This window comes from Aquarana catesbeiana, linkage group LG12 (assembly GCF_042186555.1).
Source record: "Aquarana catesbeiana isolate 2022-GZ linkage group LG12, ASM4218655v1, whole genome shotgun sequence".
Taxonomy (NCBI): Eukaryota; Metazoa; Chordata; class Amphibia; order Anura; family Ranidae; genus Aquarana; species Aquarana catesbeiana.
The window spans coordinates 87904819-87922758 of record NC_133335.1 but is presented as its reverse complement, the minus strand read 5'-3'; the positions used below and the strand labels follow the sequence as shown (position 1 = coordinate 87922758).

General features: G+C 43.9%; 1 protein-coding gene across 2 annotated transcripts in view; it reads right to left on the bottom strand.

The window, feature by feature from the left end:
• CARD14 (caspase recruitment domain family member 14) overlaps positions 1–16244 on the bottom strand; it is a 159233-nt gene extending 142989 nt beyond the window's left edge. For both annotated transcript variants that reach the window (XM_073608188.1, XM_073608192.1), the window contains exon 1: positions 16089–16244. The gene's annotated coding sequence lies outside the window, so the exon portion shown is untranslated. The remainder of the gene's footprint in view (positions 1–16088) is intronic.
• Positions 16245–17940: the final 1696 nt, after the last annotated feature.

Below are 17940 nucleotides of genomic sequence, written 5' to 3'. Positions count from 1 at the left end.
CTTTTTTTCATTTAACAGCTTCCCAAAACGGTTACATTCAAGGCACACTGTGAATGATAATTATCACAGTTGCTTGTGCCCACAACTAAACTGTCAAGCTGTGAAATGTCTGGTGTCATAACTGATCACATGTGCAGTACCATGGCAACTACAGATCATACAGAGCCTAAGATGGCAGCATCCTTGGCTGTAAAGGATAGGAGGGTTTAGTTCCACCTTATTATTGTCATTTATATTTATTTTAGAACTAAACACTGGAATTTTTTTAATACCCTTAGAGTGCCCCCCTTCCACTGTAAGATCTAGGGGCAGAGAAATAAGCTGTAATAACTTATTCCTCGGTCGACCACTCCCCTGTAGCCTCTTCTCTTTGACAGGCTGGCCAATAGTTACAATCTGATATCATCATGAATGATACGTACAGGACCAGCGCTCCTGCATTTTATATCAGCACAGCAAATCCCCAGCCACTACAAACCGAAGCATTGGAAAAAGAGAACCAGACAGGAATCTGCTGCAGCAATGAATAATGTACTGTATGTATTACTGTTTCTACCCCCAGTTTATACATATATTTGTTTGCTAAACGATTTGTATTTCTGTCCATTCATTCCTGTGTTTTAAGAACTACATTGGTGAGCAGTGTGCAGCTCAGTGCACACTGTGAAAAAGATTGCAATAGAAGGAACATAAGAAGCCTTTATTGCAGAAGAGACATATTGGGGTTGATTTACTAAAACTGGAGCGTGCAAAATCTGGTGCAGCTCTGCATAGAAACCAATTAGCTTCCATTTTTTAAATTTTTTTTGTGGTCAAAGTTGAACTAGCAGAAGTTAGAAGCTGATTCGCTGATTTCATACAGAGCTGCACCAGACTCTAAATGCCCCAGCTTTAGTAAATATCCCCCATAGCATCACTTTTGTAATAAAATACTCCCAACTTTCCAATTTGTTTGGGGAAAAAAATACTCCCATTGCTCCCACTTTTTTGGTTTATGGCCACCATTGTGCTTTAAAAACAGGCTGTTCTGGTCAACACTTCAGGTAATTAGGGGGGGGGGGGCTTGCCTCTTAGCGCCGCCCCTACCCATTCCTTTTGGCTTATCATAATGATGGGCAAAAAAGTGTCTATCAAGACAGCCAAAGACCCCCGACCTTGAAAGAAACCAGGAAGAGGATGTAAGTGCCGGCGAATGTGCTGGAGGAAGCCACATTGCTAGAGCAGAGGAGAGTATTTGCAGACTTTTAGTTCCTTTTTATGTGAAGCAGAGGATGTTGAAAGCTGCATGTGTGTGTAGGCTGCCTCTGTGATAACACAACTGCCTCCCAGTGACTGCATACACAATTTACTTTTTGTAAAAAGTCCAGCAGGCCTTAAAAACCAAGTGCTGCATACACGGGAGACTAGGAAGAGATCTGGTCACTTTAAGCTTTAATGTAGCACCAAGATTTTAGAGTAACCTGGACATTTTACAAAAATGTATAGTGCTTCCAGCGCACAGGTGAAAAAAATGCAGTGTTTGCAGCTTAGTGTTTAGGACAAAAAATAACCTAATATTTACAGAGTCTATAGAGTCAGGCCGCACATGCTCAGCTTGGTGTGTATTGCTAGAGAGGTTTTTTTTTTCTTCGGAGGGTGCATGTGATCAGCACAGGGCCAATCAGCACTGTCCAGACATGTTCAGACAGAGAATCAGGGGTCTTGAAGCCTGATAGGACAATTGTGGGAGAAATGAAAACTCCTTCTACAATTTATCAGCACACACAAGATTGCTCTAACTGATATATACAGCTGATCAGAAAAGGCATTTATCAGTTTATATGTACTAAAACTATTGCATTTCCATGTACTGTGTACTGGGTGAGACTAGATATAGTAAATGCAGGTTCTGAGTTTAGTAACACTTTAACCCTTTGATCACTCCTGATGTTAACCCCTTCCCAGCCAGTTTCATTAGTACAGTGACAGTGCATATTTTTAGCACTGATCAGTGTATTAGTGTCACTGGTCCCCAAAAAAGTGTCAAAAGTGTGCCACGGTGCAACTGGTGTGAGCCCACAGGCGATCAGGTGACAAGGGTGACACGGGATCTCCCAGGGAGTGAAATCTAAGGGCCAGCCAGTATTCTGCAAGGGACCCCCTCATGGGAGTTTGGACTTAGCTGCGTGCTGACCCCAGGTCACAACCCCCGGATGCGGATGGATGGAGGGATGGAGCAAAAGGAGAGCCGGATAGCGAGCCAAGGTCAGGGCGGGCAGCAGACAACATAATCAGGAGAACTAGCCAAGTCGGTACACAAGAGATCAGTTCACAACAAGTCAGGTTAGGAAAGTTTGCATGAAAGGCGCTCAGGAACAAGTGTTTCTCAAGCAACCAGAAACTGGTCTGAGTGGAATTTAAATAGAGAGGCATATGGGAGTCTTGACAGGAAGTAGCAGGAAGTAAGATATATTAAGCATCAGGTGAAGCCGGCGACACCCATAGCTGCTAAGTGCAGCAAGAGCTGAACACAAGCTTGTGGAACCACAGGTGCCAGCCGACCCACAGCAGTAAAAGGTAAAACACCACGTGTGCAGCCAGTTAGACTCAGATCAGCTCCGCAGCTGATCTGTGACAGTACCCCCCCCCCCCCCCCCCGTTTACGAGTTCCCCCTACATATCTAGATATCTAGGGTCTTGCTTGGAGGGAAATTTCTGATGGAAATTGGTCACCAATCGAGGGGCTGAGACATCTGCAGCAGGAACCCAAGACCTCTCCCCTGGGCTATAGCCCTTCTAATCAATCAAATACAGTAGCTTCCCTTAGGAGTATTTGGAGTCCAATATTTCTTTAATCTCATACTGATCTGTGGTATCTGCCACAGGATCGGGGTGAGAAGAAGGGCAAGAGAAGCGATTGAGGACCAGTGGCCTGAGTAGGGAGACATGGAAGGCATTGGGGAACCTGAGATGAGAGGGCAAACGGAGCTTGAAAGCAACTGGATTGATCTGATGGAGAATGGGAAAGGGACCAATGAAGCGAGGGGCAAATTTCATCGAGGGCACCCGGAGTCCGATGTGCTTGGTAGAGAGCCAAACTCTATCACCAGGTAGGAACTTAGAACCAGGATGACGATGACGATCCGCTGCCGTTTTATGCCTGGAAGCAGCCAGATGAAGATTCTTACAAACTTCTTCCCAGACTGAGTTGAAGGTCCTTTGGGTTTCAACTGCTGCTGGTACAAGAGGAGAGATGGGAACAGGAAAGGGAATGGATGGATGCTACCCGTAAACAGTGAAGAAGGGAGATTTTCCAGAACTGGCATTGGAGTGTTGGTGTAAGGCAAACTCTGCCCAGGGCAAAAGGTCCACCCAGTCATCTTGGTGGGCTGAGATGAAGGCACAGAGAAAACATTCTACATTTTGATTGACACGTTCTGTTTGCCCATTGGACAGGGGATGAAAGGCAGATGAAAAATCCAATTTAATCCTGAAGAAGCTGGCCAAGGCTCTCCAAAACCGAGCTGTAAATTGAACTCCCTTGTCAGAGACAATGTGTGAATGCATCCCATGGAGACGAAAGATCTCCTTGATGAAAGTCATGGCAAGACTGGTAGCTGTAGGTAGGCCTGGGAGAGGAATCAAGTGGCACATTTTGTAGAACCAATCCACCACTACCCAGATGACTGTAGAACCTGTTGAGGGGGGCAGATCCGAGATAAAATCCATGGAAATACAATTCCAATGTATGTTGGGAACTGGTAAGGGCAGAAGCAACCCAGCTGGGGCGGACGTGGAAGACTTGGATAGTACACAAACCGTACAAGCTTGAACGTACTCTTTGACATCCTTACGAAGAGAGAGCCACCAGTAGCGATGCTGAAGAAGGTCACAAGTACGATGTATACCAGGATGTCCAGAGAACTTGGAGTCGCGTGCCCAGTTTTGGACGTAGTGTGGGAAGCACAAAAGTTTTACCTGGAGGAGGCTGTGTAGGCCAGAGCTGAGTAGTGGCTAGAATTCGATGCGAAGGGATGATGGAACCAGGATCTAGGTGATTCTCATAATCATTGACATCGAACGACCTGGACAAGGCATCGGCATGAACATTTTTCGCACCAGGACGAAAGGTAATGTTGAAGTTGAAGCGGGCGAAAAAGAGAGCCCAGCGAGCTTGGCGTGGGTTCAAGCATTTTGCTGATCGTTAATACTGCAGATTTTTATGATCAGTATAGATGGTGATGCAATGGGGGGAGCCCTCTAGTAGATGTTGCCATTCTTGAAGAGCTAGTTTAATGCCCAGTAGCTCAAGGTCCCCAATGGTATAGTTATTTTCTGCATCCGAAAACTTTTTGGAAAAGAATCTCCAAGGCTGAGACTTGCCCTTCTGAGCTTGGAGTAGGACGGCACCGACTCCTACTGAAGAGGCATCAACCTCCAAAGAAAAGGGTTTCGTAATGTCTGGACGTAGGAGAATTGGGGCAGAGAGGAAGGCTGCCTTGAGTTTGTGGAAAGCATCAATAGCTTCAAGGGACCAGAGCCTGGCATTGACACTATTGCGGGTGGGAGATGTAATAGGAGCCCCCCAAAGTGGAGTAGTTACGAATGAATTGGCGATAGTAATTGGTGAAGCCTAAAAAGCGTTGGATGGCTTTAAGACCAGAGGGCTGAGGCCACTCAGAGATGGCCCAAAGTTTGGCTGGGGCAATGAGGAGGCCCTGATATGAGATTATGTAGCCCAGGAATTGAACTTGTGTTTGTTCAAATAGGCACTTCTCTAATTTAGCATAGAGACAATTGTCCGTAGTCACTGCAGCACAGCTTTCACATCGAGACGATGGTGAGAAAATAAGAATATCATCCAGATATACAATAACACAGACATACAGAAGGTCGCGAAAGATCTCATTAACCAAGTTTTGGAAGACAGCTGGGGCATCTCGAGGAGGAGAGGTCCCTGGTAACAGATCAATGGAGCTCTGTGAGGAGGAAGGTGATCAGCGGACTTTTTGCAGAAAACATCATGGAAGGACTGATATTGGGAAGGCAACATGGGAGTTGTGGAGGTTTCAGCCAGAAGGACGGAAGGAGGTGGTAGTACCTTGAAAACACATTGTTTATGACACTGAGGGCCCCAAGCCAATCCAGAGTTCCAATCAAGATGCGGGGAGTCTTTCTGCAACCATAGATCACCTCCATCAAAGTGACCTAGACCCTGCAGTTTCCTGGACAAGCTGGACAGGAGTTCAAAAAAAGTCCTTTACCACCACAGTAAAGGCACAAGCCCAAACCTATGCGCCAGGCATGTTCCTCTGGAGTGAGGCGAGTTCGCCCAAGCTGCATAGGTTCTTCCAACGTTTGAGAGGTTGGAGACAGAGAGGGTTCCATAAGTCTTTGGACTACCTATGCTGGACAGCCAGCAGGAGGACGACTGGATCTGGATCTCTTCAGGGCCCGCTCCTGGAAGCAAATGTCTATTTGAATGCTCAATGCGATTAAATCATCAAGTGTGGTAGGGATGGTGCGTCCAGCGAGTTCATTCTTTACAAGCTCAGATAGGCCTTGCCAGAAGGTAGCAGAAAGAGCCGCATTATTCCATTTGAGTTCAGCGGCCAGCGTACGGAATTGAACTGCATATTGGCAAACTGTCATTCCTTGCTGACGAAGATGAAGGAGAGCCCCAACAGCAGAAGACACTCTGCTGGGCTCATCAAAAGTTTTCCGGAATTCATCCAAAAAGGCCTGGAGGTTGGAGGTGATAGGATCGTGTCATTCTCAGAGTGGGGAGGCCCAAGCTAGGGCATCACCAGAAAGGAGGGAGATGATATATGCCACTTTGGTGCGATCTGTTGGAAAATGGTGGCTGGAAAGTTCAAAGTGGATGGAACAGTGATTAATGAAGCCATGACAAGCCTTAGGATCACCAGAAAAATTAGGTGGTGGTGGCAGATGCAAGCAGTAATTGCCAGGTGTAGCAGGTAACATGGGAGCAGATGAGGCAGAAGCAGGAGCCGAAGGAGCCGAGGTTGCAGCGACTTGCAGACGATCTAGGCAGGAGGTAAGATCCTGTAGAAACAGCATTATTTGCTCTTTCTTTGCTTGCTGGGCGTTAAGTCTCTGAACTAGGTGTTGCATTTGGTCTTCGGTCGGTGACAGTCTCTCTGAGGAGCTCATGGCTTGAGCAAACTGTCACGGTGCTACTGGTGTAAGCCCACAGGTGAGCAGGTGACATCAGGATCCCCCAGGGCGTGCAATCTAAGGGCCAGCCGGTATTCTGCCAGGGGCCCCCTCAACGGAGTTTGGACTTAGCTGCGTGCTGACCCCAGGTCATGACCCCCAGGTTCACCCTGCTCATGAGGAGAATATCTGAAGACACTGTGCAGACACAGATGGATGGATGGATGGAGCAAAAGCTAAGCCGGATAGCGAGCCAAGGTCAGGGTGGGCAGCAGACAACGTAATCAGTAGAACTAGCCAAGTCGGTACACAAGAGATCAGTTCACAACAAGTCAGGTTAGGAAAGTTTGCACGAAAGGCACTCAGGAAGTGTGGCTCAAGCAACCAGAAACTGGTCTGAGTGGAATTTAAATAGAGACAGGCATATCGGAGGCTGGACAGGAAGCATAGTTGCCAACATTGTAAAAAAAATGTATAGGGACACTTTTTTGGCTGTAGGCGGAGTCTTATTATAATTAGGGGCGGGGCATGCGTTTGTAGGAGTGACATAGGGAAAAAAGAAAAATGCGGCATGTGCTGCGCCAAAAAATGGGCGTGGTTTACGTGAAATAGTGGGCATGGCTTATATGGGCGTGTTTCAAATGGGGGTGTGGCTAGAGTCTGAGATGAATGAGAGATGAGAAAGAAAGGGGAAAAGAGGGAGGGAGGGAGAGAGAAAGAAGGAAAGAAGGAGGGAAGAAGAGAGAAGGAAGGAAAGAGGGATGGAGGGACCGCAGGCCCAGATCCTATACCACAATAGAAATGTGTATTCCAGAGTTTAACAAATCAGCAGATAAAGATACTCCAAACACCTGCTGTTAGCGCTTCAATCATCCCAGCTCCATGGTTGTTGTGGTGTCAGGATGATTGAAGCGCATTATTACTATTATTACATTGTAATATAGAATGAAATCATTCAACTCAGCAGAATCCAGAATCAGTAGGACCCCTGAGTGTGTCACCTGCCACGTCGCCTGCCACCAGATGCCATCAGGTGCCCCCAGCAGAGTCCGTCCTTGCATCAGGTGCCCCCAGCAGAGTCCGTCCTTACATCGGGTGTCCCCAGGGGAGTGCCTCCTTCCATCAGGCATTCCCAGCAGAGTCCCTGATTACATCAGGTGTCCCCAGCAGAGTGCCTCCTTACATCAGCTGTCCCCAGTACAGTACCTCTTACATCAGGTATCCCCAGTGGAGTGCCTCTTACATTAGGTGTCCCCAGCGGAGTGCCTCTTACATTAGGTGTCCCCAGCGGAGTGCCTCTTACATCAGGTGTCGCCAGTACAGTACCTCTTACATCACTTGTCCCCAGCGGAGTGCCTCCTTACATCAGGTGTCCTCAGTACAGTACTTCTTACATCAGGTGTCCCCAGCAGAATGCCTCTTACATCAGGTGTCCCCAGCAGAGTGTCTATTACATCAGGTGTCCCCAGCAGAGTCCCTCTTAAATCAGTGCCCCCAGGGGAGTGCCTCTTAAATCAGTGCCCCCAGCGGAGTGTTGGCTGCAGTCTAGCTACATCTCCTCTCGTTCCTCGTATTCAGTGGAGAGGGGAGGGGCCGATCCGTGCAGCTAACCCCGGCTGGAGAATTGTGAAGAGAGAAGCCGATTCATTGGCTGCATGGATCGGCCCCTCCCCTCTCCACCGAACACGAGGAACGAGAGGAGATGTAGCTGAACACAAGGGAAAAGCTCTCGTGGCAGTGCCGGCGGGCCATTTTGTTGGAGCCAGAGCCAGAACTGCTGCAGAGCCAAACATTCCCATTTTTCCATGGTGAAAAGGCGAAATCCCAAATCGGGACAGCCTCCGATCGGGACAAGGGTCCCAAAATCGGGATTGTCCCGGGAAAATCGGGACTGTTGGCAACTATGAGGAAGTAGCAGGAAGGAAGATATATTAAGCATCAGGTGAAGCCGGCGACACCCATAGCTGATAAGTGCAGTAAGAGCTGAACACAAGCTGGGGGAACCACAGATGCCAGCCGACTTACAGCAGTAAAAGGTAAAACACGTATGCAGCCAGTAACACACAGATCAGCTCCGCAGCTGATCTGTGACAAAGTGTCAGTTAGGTGTCCAATTTGGCCACCGCAATGTCACAGTCCCTCTATAAGTTGCTGATCGCTGACATTACTAGTAAAATAAATAAATAAATAAAAATATGAAACAAACTACTGTATAAACTACTAAAGTGAATAGTGGTGTTGTAAATCAATAACTAAAATAACATTGAATAATATGAGAATCACCCAGTGACAAAAGATAAAGAAACAAAACAAAAGCAAAAGTCCATTGACTGAATAAGTTCTTAAATGTGACAGTGATTAATCAATAAAGACTCATAATGCATTGACAGCAGATTCAATATTGTTCATCCACCACACCACATGCAAACAGTGATTCCAATCCCCTCTGGGTGAACATTCACCAAATGAAGTTACCTTACACTCTCATGCTCGGCAAATAAGCATCAACCTATATAGGGTTAAATCATCCATCGATCTCCCATCCATGTGATTGATCCCATGGAAAGATCCATATATAAGAAAACAAAGTGCTACAATAGTGCAGTAACGTTTGATCAAAAATGTATTAAAAAAAGTTTTCAAACATTGCACTCACACAGGTTAAAATAAAATTGATACATCCACTGTAGCAGCGTGAGACTGGCAAAGCATTGTCACAACGAACTCAGTGTGTAGTAGTTTCTTACCCACACCGGAATTGTCACCGCCGGAACGTCACTTCCGGTATTGCTTCTGATGTCACTAATGGTTGCCGTACAGCCACGTCCCAGCATTTCGTCATCACAACTTACCCATGGGATTGGCTGTACGGCACGGCAACCTCCCTTTTGTAATTTCCCATATGTTAATGGTAATGACTACCCATCAGCACATGCGCTAACTGCATGTCCCCGCAACCATGATATGCACAGTCTTTACTCCGCACAACATCATATTGAAGAGCAATTGGTATTATCATAAGTAAATTACCAAATATCAGCATAGTTGATATGCAAGACAGCACATAAAAAAAATGCTGCCATTATAAACAACCCCTGATAAAGCTAAACCACATAAACTGCTAAAAATGTCATAATTAACTATAATTATAAGCTTATAAATCCAACAATAATTCATATATTTTTATAAAAAATTACTTATGAAACAGTTTAGATCCAGCTCTATGTTTAACCCTCTAGAAGCCAAACTATTTAATAGAAAAATCCACTTAGTTTCTCTTTGTGATAAATCTCTAACCCGATTGGAGCCCCTCCATGATGGAAAAACACAGTGCATCCCACACGTACCGCAGGATCTTGGTTATGTTTTTCTCTAAAATGAAGGGACACACTATGCTTTTTAAATACTTTCTTTATATTAGCTTCATGTTCAGCAATATGAATCTTAAGAAATCTTTTAGTTCTCCCGACATAATGTAAACCACACGGGCACCACAATATATACACCACATGTTAAGTATTACATGTGATAAATTCATCTATGGAAAATGATCTGTTATCAATGTTTTGGAGTGGAGATACCCCCATTAATAGTTTTTACTGTTCTACATGAAATGCATTTTCTGCACAGGTAGAATCCTTTAAAATCAATTGAATTTTTTGTTGACCAGGTGGAGCCAAAATCTTTTTTACCACCTTGTCCCCAAAATTTGAGGCCTTTCTATATATAAATTTTGGATGATTAGGTAGGACGGGACCCATATCTTTATCCATACATAGGATGTACCAATATTTTTTCAAAATCTGTTCAATTTCCCTATGCTGGTAATGGAAGTTGGAAATAAATCCCCACTGATGCTGGTCCGAGGGGGGCTGTTGATCTTTCTTAGCTGGGCATTGGGATCTTGGTATATTAGCTACTTCATCAATTGTTTTATCCAAAATATCCTCCCTATAACCTTTTTGTAAGAATTTCTCTTTATGGACATTCTCCTGCATAAGAAAATCTTCCTGCTTAGTACAGTTACATCTAACCCTTAGCATTTGACCCTTTGGTATGTTTCTAATCCATGCTGGATAACCGCTTCATATCCGCGCTATTGCCAAATGACGGCAACAGCGCGGATCTACATTGCCGGGACTACGTCTATTGATGTCGTGCCGTGCACGAGCGGCCTGCGCGCCCCCTGCAGGGCGCACACGGCGCGCTCGGTGATCAGCGAGTCTATGAGACTCGCCTTAACACAGATCAGAGTAAGGGGTCGGTCCCGACCCCTTACCACATGATCAGCTGTCAGCCAATGACAGCTGATCATGTGATGTAAACAGAGTCGGTAATTGGCTATTTTTTCTCCTCGCGCTGACAGCGCGAGGAGGAAAAAAAAAAGCAGATCACTGGCGGCCGTGAGAGGGACATCAGTCCCGATCACGGTGATCATCTGCCCCCTGCCAGTGACACCTAAGAAAAGGGAACAGTGCCGCCTACCAGTGCCCAACAGTGTCACCCATCAGTGCCCACAGTGCCATCCATCAATGCCCACAGTGCCATCCATCAGTGCCCACAGTGCCACCCATCAGTGCCCACAGTGCCACCCATCAGTGCCACCTATCAGCGCCCACAGTGCCACCCATCAGCGCCCACATCAGTGCCACAACAGTGCTGCACATCAGTGCCACCTATCAGTGCCCATCAGTGTCACCTACCAGTGCCCATAAGTGCCCATCAGTGCCGCCCATCACTGCCCATCAGTGCCCCCCATCAGTGCCGCCCATCAGTGCCCCCCATCAGTGGTACCTATCAGTGCCTATCAGTGCCACCTATCCGTGCCACCCATCAGTGCCACCCATCAGCGCCCATCAGTGGCCATCAGTGACGCCTTATCTGTGCCCATCAGTACCGCCTTATCTGTCCCCATCAGTGCTGCCTTAATTGTGCCTATCAGTGCCGCCTTAACTGTGCCTATCCGTGCCCATCAGTGCAGCCTATCAGTGCCCACCAGTGCCACCTCATCAGCGCATATCAATGAAGGAGAAAAATTACCTGTTTGCAAAATTTTATAACAAACTGTGAAACATGATTTTTTTTTTTCAAAATTTTCCATCTTTTTTTGTTTGTTTAGCAAAAAATAAAAATCCCAGCTGTGATCAAATACCACCAAAAGAAAGCTCTATTTGTGGGAAAAAAATGATAAAAATGTCATTTTGGTACAGTGTTGTATGACCGCGCAATTGTCATTCAAAGTGCGACAGCGCTGAAAGCTGAAAATTGGCCTCGGCAGGAGGGGGGTTTAAGTGCCCAGTAAGCAAGTGGTTAATATCCACTTTTAATTGATAGATAGCTGTTTTGGTCTGTTGGCTTAAAATAAACTCTCGTGACCAGTTAATTCCCACATCTCTCAATAGTGACATCCAAAATACCTGTATTATCACTTAATTATCACTTAATTGGTAATCTAATTGTATGTTGTTGTCATTATGGTTTAGGTGAGGTACAAATTCAAGTACAGATTCCTTAGATCCCTCCCAAATAATCAGGAGATCATCAATAAATCTTTGATAGAACCTCAATTGAGGTGTCTGTTAAAGACATGTTTATCCTCCCACTCAGCCATAAACAAGTTGACTAGACTGGGAGCGAATTTCACGCCCATAGCCACGCCAACCTGCTGGGAATAAAATTGGCCATGGTACCAAAAATATTTGAGATACAAAAATCTAGTACCTCCCCAAAAAACATTTCTGAGAATGTAGGATGTCATCCCTTTTACTTAGAGCCCAATTTAATGCCAGCAATGCATCATCATGCTGAATGATTGTGTAAAGAGAAGATACATCTGCAGTCACTAATATGCAGTAAAATATCCCATATTTTGTAGACGCTATAACTTTTGCGCAAACCAATCAATATATTGTGATTTTTGTTTAGCAAAAATATGTAGCAGAATACATATTGGCCTAAATTGATGCAGAAATTAGATTTTTTTTAAATCTTTTTCATTGGATATGTTTTAAAGCAGAAAGTAAAAAATACTGGGTTCTTTTTCAAAATTGTTGGTATTTTTTTGTCATTTTTTTTTAGCACAAAAAAAAAAAAATAAAAACGCAAAGGTAATCAAATACCACCAAAAGAAAGCTCTATTTGTGGGGGAAAAAAAGGACAAAAATGTTAGGGTATAGTGTCGCATGACCGCGCAATTGTCAGTTAGCCGCTTCCAGACCAGCCGCCGCAGTTGTGCTGCAGCAGGATGGCTCCCCTGGGCGAGCCATCGTAGCTGTACGTTGGGTCTTTAAGACGCTGTAGCAGGCGCACATGCACACCAGCAGCGTGTCCCCAGAGCTGATGCGCGTGCCCGGCGGGCGCGATGACCACCAGGCACCCGCGATCGCTCGTGATAGAGCGAGAACCGGGATATGTGTGTGTAAACACACAAATCCCGGTTCTGTCAGGGGAGAGGAGACAGATAGTGTGTTCATACTAAGTAGAAACAACGATCTGTTTTCTCTCCCAGTCGGTCCAATCCCCTCACAGTTAGAACACACCTAGGGAATACACAGTTAACCTCTTGATCACCCCCTAGTGTTAACCCCTTCCCTGCCAGTGACATTTATACAGTAATCAGTGGCTATTCTTAGCTCTGATGGCTGTATAAATGTCAATGGTCCCAAAAAAGTGTCAAAAGTGTGCGATCTCCCTGCCGCAATGTTGCAGTCCCGATAAAAATCATAGATCACCACCATTACTAGCTAAAAAAAATAATAATAATAAAAGTGCCATTAATCTATCCCCTATCTTGCAGACGCTATAACTTTTGCGCAAACCAATCAATATATGCTTATTGCAAAAAAATGTTACCGAAAATATGTAGAAGAATACATATTGGCCTAAACTGAGGAAGGAATTTGTTTTTTTTTTTGTTTTTTTTAAATTGAGGGATATTTATTATAGCAAAAAAGTAAAAAATATTGTTTTTTTTTTCAAAATTGTCGCTCTTTTTTTGTTTATAGTGCAAAAAATAAAAATCACAGAGGTGATCAGACACCACCAAAAGAAAGCTCTATTTGTGGGAAAAAAAGGGACATCAATTTTGTTTTTGTACAACGTCGCACGACCACGCAATTGTCAGTTAAAACGACGCAAAAAATGGCCTGGTCATGAAGGGGGGTAAACCTTTCCGGAGCTGAAGTGGTTAATACACTACAGAGGTTTTTTTTATACTTCCTTGCTTTTGCCGAAAAGTAACCTTAAAAGACAAAGTAAAACAATGCGCAAATATATATGAGCGTGTATACAAAATTTGAAACACTGGAAGTTAGAATAGGATAAAGATGATTTTTACGTGTGTGTAGGCATACGCATATCTATGCGCCCGTATGTGTATACATGCAAGGTCTTTACAGAACGTGTTATTTTTTTCAGCATCTTTCTGCCAGTGAGACCCTGCGTATAAACATCAGTAAATCCGTCTACAAGAGGTCTAAAGGGGTGGGACTTGCCTGTAGCTAAAGTGGAAACCACAACTGCTTTTCACTTAGGTATACAGTTTATAAATTATGTTTATTTAACTGCATCTAATGACAAAGGACCTGTGTCAATGGACTTTTGTTCACTTTAAACAGGTTTTGTATCCCATACAAATCTATGAGAATGCAAAACCTTTTTTCAGCAAGGTCAGATGCAGGGCAAAAGGAGGTCAACTCAACTGCATGTCAAATACACCTGTCCATGAATTTTGAATGATGTCAGAAGGATCTCAGAATGATGTCATCGACACAAGGCCAAAGCCAGTCAATGTATATTAAGGCATATATGGAAACAAGGTGTGCTAATGATTTTTTACATGCAAAGCGACTTAAGGAACTAGTCACACCTTTAGCATATGAGTTTCCTCAAAGCTTTTTCTATTAAAATCTTTAAAACACATTAAAATACATGTCTGTGCCCATTTGTACACATTAATGTGCATTAATAACGTCGGTTGCAGTGCACTTTCTTCTGAATGTTAACACGTGTCAATGTGCTTTGACATGTGCCTCAATGCTTGCAATGACATGCGTTTCCATTGATTTCAATGTATTCTGCTTCACTTTTATATAATTTATCTGTGTTGAATTTAACTGCATCGGGTTATTATTGGGCCTTTACAACTTGTTTACCATGTGATTTGGGTGTTCCCTCCGTCCTCCCCTCCTGTTTAGTGCTAGTTAGTTCATTCCTAACTAGACCGCACCGTTTCTTCTCTGTTGATTGTTTATACACAGACACTAATTGCAATTTAAAAAGCCACAGATGTGGGAAATTAACCTTTAATTGCCATTTAGACCCGTGTGTGTCACCTCGTGTGTTTGTACCAAGGCCAAACATTCCAGAGTATGTTAACTTTTGATCAGAGCCATTTGGGGTCATTTCTGTTATCATTTAAAAAGGAGACAAACAACTATGTGATAATAAATGGCTTCTTATGATCACTATCCTTAAATAAAAGAGAGTTTTTTGGCACAGCCAGTCACATTTTTTAAGATTATTACCAAAATGTCACGATTTCTGCCAGGGTATGCAAATTTTTTAGCACAACTGTATAGAGACAACAAAAAAAAGAAGAAGAAAGAAAGGTGGATAAATTAAGGTGTTATGTGGGAGTTAAAGGGCCATTTGGGGGAATGGGGAAAGTATGTCCCACAAATGTCTCTATAGGGAATATAGGGAACTATTAGGGAGTGGTGGCTGGTGCTCAATATTGAGGGGGGGGGGGCACTTGCACTACACACTCCCACCGGCACTCGGCAATAACGATCAATCGGGAATGCGATGATCGACTCGCACCAAACCCCCCCAGTGCACGAGCCATGGCCTTACCTTATACTGTGGTACAGGTGCAGGGAGGAGACCGATGGCGAGCTGAATCTGGAGTGAGGCTCCAGGAAGAGGCTGTTGCTGACAGGGCCATTGCTTCTCCTCCCGGCTGAACAGGAAGTGGGCCCTTAGACCGGATTGGCTGGGAGTCCAAAGGCTCCCTGGCCAATTGGGTCTCAGAACCTGCTTCCTGATTGGCCGGGAGAAGAAGCAAGAAGACATTAGCGAATATTAATTAGCTAATGTCACACAACTGGGTGGACTCAGGTGCAGTGCTCTGCGCCCCGAGCCCACCCTTTTTTGTAGAAAATTAGAGCCTCAGGCTCTAATCATGTCCTAAAAAAAAAACCCATTGAAATCCATGCTTCCGGCACCCTGCATGGAGATCAGGGGTTGGGCGCATGGATTAGGGGGGCGGCGCCACCCCTGCTATTGGGCTTATAGTGGTCCCACCTAGTGAGGTAGAGGTCCTGTTAGTTGAGGGCTGTAAACCAGCAATTAAGGAAAATACAGGGAAGGAATGAAAGATATCAAGAAGAAAAGATAGAAGTAAAGTAAAATATAGACACATAAAAGAAGAAATGAAAAAAAGAATAGAGACAAAATAAGAAGAAAGGAAGGGAGGTAAAGAACAGATGCACAAAATTAAAAGGGGGAAAAAAAAGAAAAAATGTAAAGTAAAAGAATAGAGAAACAAAATAGGAAGAAAAAAGATAAAAAGTAAGTAATAGAAGCACAAAATAAGAAGGAAGAAAGAAAAGAAAAGAAAAGAAAAGAAAAGAAAAGAAAAGAAAAGAGGAGGGAAGGAAGGAAACAAATAAATGAGGTGTTACGTGGGAGCCATGTACCTTTATGGGAGATTTTTTACTGTATATACTGTATGTATGTATGTTATGTAGGGTGGAAGTTCTGTTGTTGCGGGAGAAAGGAAGGAAATTACTCTTTAGACCTGTAATATACACATTTTATATTCCTGGCTTCCTTCTGTCAGCACACCAAAAATCTGCTGACACAAGGAGAGGCCATGAATGAAAAGATATAGTAAGTATCACCTAACAATATACCATAATCTAGACACTCACCTGAACTGGAAATAAGAAACTTTGTGAATTCCAGATGTCCATAACCTAATTCTATCTATACGTAGTACTTCCGATGTAGGTTATTCTGTCTTGTAGGGAGTGTTGTCATGAGCAAGAAGGGAGGGTGAGTGATAAGAGTGGAAAGGCTGGTTTTGTAGGTTACACATACTGCCTTCAAATACTCAGCCAAGGAAGGTTGGTTTGTTTAAAGAGAAAATGCACTGAACTTAAAGGGGTTGTAAAGGTGTTTTTTTTTTTCTTTAAAAATAACAAACATGTTATACTTACCTTCACTGTACAGCTCGTTCTGTACAGAGTGGCCCCAAACCTACTTTTCTGGGGTCCCTCGGCGGCTGTCTCGGCTCCTCCCCGCAATAACTAGCCACCTTAATGCGAGCTCCCTCGCATGGTGGATAGTTATTGCGGGCGCGCTCCCGTGATACAGCCGGCAGCTATAGCCGCTCGCTGTATCACTCGGCCCCGCCCCCCGGCGTGCCGCGTCATTGGATGTGATTGACAGCAGCGCGAGCCAATGGCTGCGCTGCTTTCAATCCATCCACTATAGCCAATCAGCGACCAGGCTGATCGGCTGAATGGAGGTCGGGAACGCGCAGGCGAGTTTTTGAGGTGTCAGGTAAGTAAAACGGGGGGGCTGGGGGCGGCGGTATTATCAAAAGTTTTTTCACCTTAATGCATAGAATGCATTAAGGTGAAAAAATTTATACCTTTACAACCCCTTTAAAGAAACACTAATTGAATGTATAGTTTGTCCTGATATGCTGAACCCCCTAAAGCACATTACAGTAATATTTCCCTGCAGTAGTAAATACAGTGGAACTCCAGACAAATTCTTTTTCTTACTTTTAGACAGAGTGGTGAAGGTTTAGAACCCCTGCACTATTTTTTTTTTCATGGTTTATATCTAGGTTGGGGGAAATTCCTCTCAAATCATGTCCAAATGATGAGTGCCAACCAGTACAGATGGATATTGAATGGGGACATCTCCCTGACATCTGTTATTTTGAAATAAATTTTAAAAACTCTTGGGAAGGCATGGTGGCCCTCCATACAACCTCTACACAAGGTATACATAAAATAATGTCGCATTAAAAACGCTGCGCTATCAAAGGTATAAGCAAAAAGCCTCTGAACTGATATAAATATATAGTCTACACAGTGGTAATAATAATGTATAAAATATATAATGAAAAAAATATAAAATGACATATGCTTAATAGCTGCAAGCCGTAAACATGTCTCATAAACCATGTAAAAATACTAAAATCGCATGAAAAACGCTGCCCTATCAAAAGTATAAGCAAAAAGCCTCTGAACTGGAAAAAATATATCCTCTACACCGTGGTAATAATAATGTATAAAATATATAATGAAAAATATACAAAATGACACGTGCTTAATAGCCAAATAATAAAGTGACAATGTGTATCCATATAGTGGTAAAAAATTTTTTTAAAGCAAATAAGTCCATGGAAATTTAAATAGATCCAAATACTGGAATTATAAAAGTGCTTACGTGCACTGTGCAAAGTTCAAATTGATCCAATTTACAGGTGCTCCACACTCCATTCAGTATGCTGTGAAAGTGATGCGATAATCAGACGCTGTGTTCTCACTGTGCTCCCCCCCATGTAATGAAGGCTCACCTTAAGATGTGTGAGCTTGCTGTTAAGCTTGGTCAATACACGCTTTGGAACCACTACAGGGTTCAACAGTGCGTCCGGGATCCTGGATCAAGCGCCAATGTGCCTCAGTGAATCAATGAAAAAAGGATCTCATAGTGTAATATGTTTATGCAGAAAGGAGGAGGGGATCAGAAGTACACAGAATGTCT